General features: G+C 40.9%; 1 long non-coding RNA gene across 2 annotated transcripts; it reads right to left on the bottom strand.

Moving 5' to 3' along the window:
- Window positions 1-1,214: 1,214 nt before the first annotated feature.
- LOC125523714 (uncharacterized) lies at window positions 1,215-7,173 on the bottom strand. 2 transcript variants are annotated; one of them, XR_015611978.1, is made up of 4 exons: window positions 7,017-7,173; window positions 6,726-6,912; window positions 5,716-5,778; window positions 1,215-4,643 (listed from the first exon to the last, which is right to left on the bottom strand). It is a non-coding gene; the product is annotated as an uncharacterized LOC125523714 (long non-coding RNA). The 2 variants fall into 2 exon arrangements; XR_015611979.1 differs by having other exon boundaries at window positions 5,720-5,778.
- Between the last annotated feature and the right edge of the window lie 227 nt (window positions 7,174-7,400).

Here is a 7,400-nt window from a genome sequence, read left to right as displayed (position 1 = left end):
TCTCGGGCAAGTAACATACCGATGACAAAGGGAACAACGTATGTTGTTATGCGGTCTGACCGATAAAGATCTTCGTAGAATATGTAGGAGCCAATATGGGCATCCAGGTCCCGCTATTGGTTATTGACCGGAGACGTGTCTCGGTCATGTCTACATTGTTCTCGAACCCGTAGGGTCCGCACGCTTAAGGTTACGATGACAGTTATATTATGAGTTTATACATTTTGATGTACCGAAGGTTGTTTGGAGTCCCGGATGTCATCATGGACATGACGAGGAGTCTCGAAATGGTCGAGACGTAAAGATTGATATATTGGAAGCCTATGTTTGGATATCGGAAGTGTTCCGGGTGAAATCGGGATTTTACCGGAATACCGAGAGGGTTACCGGAACCCCCCGGGAGCTATATGGGCCATAGTGGGCCTTAGTGGAAAAGAGAAGGGGCTGCCCTAGATGGGCTGCGCGCCTCCCCCTTCCCCTAGTCCTATTAGGACTAGGAGAGGTGGCCGGCCCCCTCCTCCTCTTTTCCCCCTCCGAGGAATCCTAGTTGGACTAGGATTGGGGGGGGGGGGGAATCCTACTCCCAGAGGGAGTAGGACTCTCCTGCGCCCTCCTCCTTGGCCGGCCAGCCCTCCCCCTTGGCTCCTTTATATACGGAGGCAGGGGACACCTCTAGACACACAAGTTGATCCACGTGATCTATTCCTTAGCCGTGTGTGGTGCCCCCTGCCACCATATTCCTCGATAATACTGTAGCGGAGTTTAGGCGAAGCCCTACTGTTGTAGTTCATCAAGATCGTCACCACGCCGTCGTGCTGACGAAACTCTTCCCTGACACTTTGCTGGATCGGAGTCCGGGGATCGTCATCGAGCTGAACGTGTGCTCGAACTCGGAGGTGCCATAGTTTCGGTGCTTGATCGGTTGGATCGTGAAGACGTACGACTACTTCCTCTACGTCGTGTCAGCGCTTCCGCAGTCGGTCTGCGTTGGGTACGTAGACAACACTCTCCCATCTCGTTGCTATGCATCACATGATCTTGCGTGTGCGTAGAAAATTTTTTGAAATTACTACGTTCCCCAACAATATATGCATGACATAAAACATGACCAACTATGATAAACGCGCACCATCACAATTGTATCTTTTTTTAGCGAAGAATAAGTTTGCTTTTGTGTTTGATTGTCCAAAGGCTTTCATGATGGTGTTTTTTATTGGCTATTAATTTTTTGATTTGCTTTGCTATTTTCCCCACCATTTCTCTGTGGGATTTAAAATATATTGCAATTCATACAAGCATTAGTACATTTGATTAAACAAATGATCAATGTACTAATGCATGTTGCATGGAAGAGTGACTCTTGTCCAGATTAAACGATTTTTATTGGACCTAGCTAGCAAATGCTATGGCTACAAAAATTTAGATGATGTGCAAGCACACATGTGCAAGAAAATTACTTTTTAAAGACTTGTAGCAGGGTTTACCTCTAAAATATATTAATAACTCACTACAGAAACCTACACTACATCACATTCATGAAAAAATAAAAAACTTTCTAGGAGAAGTGGTGTGTTCAAATAGAGTTGGTGATGAGCTACACATGCCAATAAACCCCGAGCTCGCTCTGCCAACTCCTTGATTGTGTATGTCCATTCAATTTTATTTTCGTATGGTTACCATCACATACTACTACCTCCCTCCCTCAGGAAGAATGTGCATGATTGGTTCCTTAGCCCTCTATCCCCCTTTACTCGAGTGTCGCTTACTCACCATTGTCCTTTCTCCGCTCCCTTGAGCCTATTCCTAGTGGAATCAATGAACCAGTGGCCATACCCACATTTATCTCTCTATTGCCCCTGGTCCATTCACATCCCTGCATCCAACTTGTGCTCACCACCCTCCCTTTTCTTACACCAAGACACCCCATAGCCGCAGCCCCCTCTTTCTCCCCGCTCCCTTAACATCAGCACATCAGATCAGTTTGACTATAAACTATTCTCTTCTTGAAGTTCAGTTATTCCTTCTCAAGTTTTATGTATAAAAAATTCTACCAGTGGTCCAATAAACTTTAATCATGTTAACTCTTTTCTCCTTCCTATTACCGTAGTTTATGTTGTTATTTAGCTTGAGCTTGAGAGATTAGCTCTAGCGAAGTGTATGTGTTGAGGATATGGTACTTGAACTACATTACTAATTGTTCCTCCACTAAGAGAATATGTTTCATTCACAAAAAAATTATACTATGGTTATCACTAGCATCATCTAATCATTTATAGATTTCTTGAAATGATCTTTGTTGGCGAGATTAGTTTGCTTTTCCATAATGTAAAATACGGACTGGTGTGATTTATTGTATGGCTATATCCACTTGTGCTAGGTTTCCAATTTTTTACATTTAGATCCCCACTAATATGTTCCAAAACTTATGTTCATTTATGGAAAGTGTTTGGCTTCATTTTTGGGCAATGAATTAATGAGGAGCATGTACATACTCCTATTTCCTTTAAGAAAGGTTGACATGTTATTTTACTTATCAACACTTTAACATAACCATATTTCCTTGAATGTAGCCAGTAACTGTGGTTTTGCAATTTTAAAGTTAGAAAGTGTGTGCTCGCTTTGATGCATGATATAATTAAGCGGTTGAGGACATTAACAAGTCTCTGAATTAGTTTTTTCCATACTTCATGTGAAGATGTGTCAAACAAGGTAGATTGTATATTATGAAAAACTATGATTAATTCACCTCAATTGACATACTGCCAATAGTTTTAGAAATTCATTTCGATAACCTGAGAGTCTGCTTCCTCTATTTTGTTCCTGGGCTCCTTTATCTTCGGACTAATGTTGTCGTGACACTTGAAGAGGTCGCACATTTTATCATTGTTGTTATCTAAGTTGGTCATGTTCTTTGCTCTAACAATAGAAATTAGCGCCGATAGTGATGGCGTTACATTTGTGGTCCACCTGCCTTCCTTACGACTGAATGTTCGATATCTTTGTTTCCTATAAATCTCTTTCACCCACAAAAAAACTCTCTTCCAGCCTCGAATGTATTGTCTCATATGTCTATTACCTATAATAGTTGGAGGAGGATGGTCGCATCGTTGCAAGTGTTGATAGTAGGATGCCTACTATTGGTTGTTGGGTCCCTAATACACAGATAGAACAAATTAGGTCCTAACACACAAAAATTGATGGGTGAATCGCGGGAGCAATACTACCTCGTCCGGTGAACAAGTTACAATTTAGGCCTTAGATTTCTTGCTTATATGGATTTGTAATGTATAATCTAAATTACGAGGTCGAAAGATCTTGTACAAGATTAACTACTTCAACGATAGGTGTTGCCTTAATCGCCAACAAATGGGCTATGTCTTGTAGCTATGTTTGTCAAGACACAAAAATTATGGTGAAGTAATTGGCGCCATAACTATGGCAAGATTTGGCCAAAAGTATGAGACAATGGCTAGCTTTGGTTCGGCTTTGGTACGCTTTTGTTGTGGCTTTCTGGGCATATAAGCCAAAAGCTGAACTAAATAGAAACCCCACCAAATGTCCTATTGCTAATACACCGAGGCACACAGTTGCTTACTACTCCATCCGTCCCATGATATAAGAGCATTTTTGACAATACCGTAGTGTCAAAAACGCTCTTATATAATGGGACGGACGAAGTATTTCTCAAGTGATCAACGTTGTCTAATTATTAGTTAAATGTAAGTGCAAATTAGTGTGCTTATAGTAGAAAGTGTAGTTAGGGTGCCACATAATTAAGTGCAAATTGTGTGCTTAGTAAAGAATCTTTTTATTTAATTAAGTGCAAAATTACTAGCAAGAACTAACTAGAAAATCTATTGTATACAATTAGCTAAATTTAACAATTTATGGCCCAATCTACATTTAATATAACAATTTCTATACAACCCATCAACTCCTCATGTGCATTTCAGAAATTTACACTCACATCCACAACTCCAACAACTAGTGTACCAAATGGCTTCACTATTATCAGAACTCACAACGCACAATTACTTTTCCATATCATGCAACCTAAAACTGCTTTCCGTTAAGCAACACCCCAACCCCATAGACCAATGACAAGTGTGGAATCCATCAATTAACTAATTAATATACAAAAATATAATTTATTTTCTTGCATGGATGTGACACCGTGAGTGCTCATAGGATTCACCGTGAATCAATCGCCGGTCGACCGAAGATCTGTAATAAAGTGTCCTCTAAAGATAGATTAGATGCTACCTTGTTAGAGTTTGTATTTTCATGTTATTGAGTTATATACATGTCGCTTTTGTTATTTAGGTATATACATGATTGTTTTGGATTAAATTTGCATGTATGATTGATTATGGATTGTTTTATCCCTTGTACACTTACACATATTAGTTTTATCTATAGCTGATGGTGACCTATGGCAAATATCACAATTATTTGCCGCCATACTGGTGGTAACTAGGATAGCAGTAGAAAGTGAGATAGTTTGGCTTAGCTTGAAGTTTAAATCCTTGAAAAATACAATATGTATTGACTCCTCAGCCACAGAAAATTAATGTAGATCACATAGCCTCACTCCTTTGGATCCTCGTATTACTCGTAGTCAACACCCTCGCCTTCATAGAGCTCTGAAGTACCACAAAAGTACTGCCATGAGTACATTACATACTCAACATGCCTCCTACAGAGGAGACCTATCAGTTACATGTAGCTTCAAAGAAAGTTAACATGGTTCATTTCCAAAACATCCTCTTTTTTTTGCAACATCACAATAGTTCTGTTAAAAGCCTTTTTGGATGAGAAAATGGTTTTTATCTCCGGCATATATTTCATCCTAGGGAGGGTGCTCGACCAACTCACGCTCTTTGTTTGATGCAATAACATACTGAGATTGTTGTTTTCAGAATAGATTCATGTGTCGTCCCTAATTGCAAGTGGCTAATTGCAAGTGGCCATTCAGACAGTTTTACACTCTACAAAGGTTATACACTTAACCACATAATACAATTTCTTCTTATTGCCACTAGTCGTTGCTACCATAGCACACAAAATTTGGTGTGTTGGTGGAGAGGCCATGGCAAGGGCTTTTAGCTAGATCCGCAAAGATGTGAGATACCGGGGCAAAGACCTAAGTGTATGTCACCATATCAGACAAATAGACACCCCATAAGCAATATGGTGGCATCAGCAACTGAGCCAGAACTCATATAGTGTGTGATTTTACCGTATTCACGATCTTAAAATCCAAGAATTATCAGGCATCATGTGGTATGGGGGGGGCATATTTCTCTCTTCAGCTTTTGAAGGGTAGCCAATTGCTACTTGAATCCTTGAGTCATCTGCCACATGGATAAGTGTTTGGTTGGTAAGTTTCGCCCAGGGTAGATGAACCAACAACTGGCCCAATGTCCTAGCTCGACGGGCTCAATTGTAAGTTTCAAAGTGTCATTGATCCTAGAAACTCATCCGAAGTGGCAACTACATATAGATTATTGAGCATGGCTAAGTATTTCTACTTTATGCATCATTAGTACATAATTACACTCCAACATCAAGTGAAACAAGCAACAAGCAAATCACTTTAAAGTGTCAATTGACACTACCTACAAGATTAAATAGCATGCATGCTTATAAACCATAAAATACTATGCAATATTGAAAGCAAGTTATATATAAGCATGATCAAAGAGAGAGGCATGCCTACGTTGACGAGTCCCTCATCTCCCTATTCCAGGTGGTGCTCCTTCCTGGTCATGTCATCTCCTACTCATTGTAATAACAAATAAAATAATATAAATAAACTAGCAAAATATAATTCCAAATAACATCCGTATACAAATTGAGTGTCATGAGGTAGCATGATGAAGAGGTAAGTAGAGAGGTTTTTCGTAGGGTCTAGGTTCATCGCGGCCAAGCAACAATTCACCAACAAGTCTAACCATTCTACTATGAATTATGCTACTGACCAGTACTATAACCCACTATATACTATTCACACTACTATTTCCCATTGTATACCTAGGCTAGAAACATATCAAGATTGAACATAAGTACATAACACTAAACATAGCATGTCAATACATTAAATAATATTAGACCATGGACATTTCAAGCAACAAGGTGCCATGCTTAAAAGTAATAATTAACAAAAAATAAATACTTAGATGAATCTCAATAATAGTTAAACACCAACTATAAATTTAGCATAGCATAAAATAATTCTATGGATTTTTTCAGATGGAAATGAAGCACAAAATTTGGTTTAGAGGTATATATAATGAGACTACGTACAACACCAAAATTATCAACTCAGAACAATACGTAAAAATGGTTTTAATAAATAAAATAGATCATAAAATAACATTAGTCCCTGCAAAAAAAATAACATTAGGAAATTATTAAATACTCCAAAAGTAGAAATAACAATTGAGGGATTTCCAAAAAAAATTGCCGGTGGATTCCCGAATATTCTATTGCCATACCAAAAATAAACAAACACCAAACGAACTTTACGGAACTCAAACTACAAGGGAATTAATCAGATGTGCCCATTTCGACTGGATTTAACATATACTAGAACACAAATTGTACTCAAAGGATTTGAAAACTATCACCACCATCACGTCCTGACATCGCTTCCCTCAAGAGAAAAGAAAAACTCCTGCCATCGCTCAGGTTCATACTACGGGTTTAGGTTTTGGTTTGATTACCCAGCCATGTCGCCGATGGTGATGTATCGAGGTCCGCGTCGGTGTGCTGCGTCGTTGCCGCTGAACTCCGTCGCTGTCCAAGTGTTTGGCATGCCTCCTGGCAACGAAGCGAATCCTGTGATGCGGATGGAATGGCCGGACCGGTCCTCAGGCGACGGTGGTGTCAGTCCCGAGCGGAAGCGGTGGCCTGGCTACGCGAACGTCCGGGAACAGATGTCAGGGAGGTGAGCAATGGCGAGAGGGTGCCGGACCCGGATGTATGTCAAAACGTGTCGGAGTCGGAGAGCTTACCTCCGGCGACGGCGGGCGAAATACGGCGCGGTTTATAGTCTCTGGGGTAGGAAGGTTGCGAAGCGAAGGAAAGAAATTGGGGAAATGAGATCCGGGCGTACGCGTGAGCGTGACGCGGGTTACGTTTGGAGTGATGGCCGGGCGGGCGACGAATGCGTTATCCGGGGCGTCGGTTTCTGGAGGTGGATTTAAACGGACGAGTAGCAGAATCAGTTCGTGGACCGATGGGGCGGCGGGGATCACGCGTGCGTGCATGCTGCCGTTTCTGCTGCTTCGTCTTGTGCATGCGTTTTTTTTTTTGAGCATAATTCGTCTTGTGCATGCGTGTGCGCGCACGCTGAAGGAGGAAGCCAGCGAAGCGTTGCACTCGGCTAGGTGTCCGGC

The sequence above is a fragment of the Triticum urartu genome, chromosome 7A (assembly GCF_056163025.1).
Source record: "Triticum urartu cultivar PI428250 chromosome 7A, HENAU_Tu73, whole genome shotgun sequence".
Taxonomy (NCBI): domain Eukaryota; kingdom Viridiplantae; phylum Streptophyta; class Magnoliopsida; order Poales; family Poaceae; genus Triticum; species Triticum urartu.
Note: the sequence above shows the minus strand (reverse complement) of the source record. Positions and strands in the feature narration are given on the sequence as shown.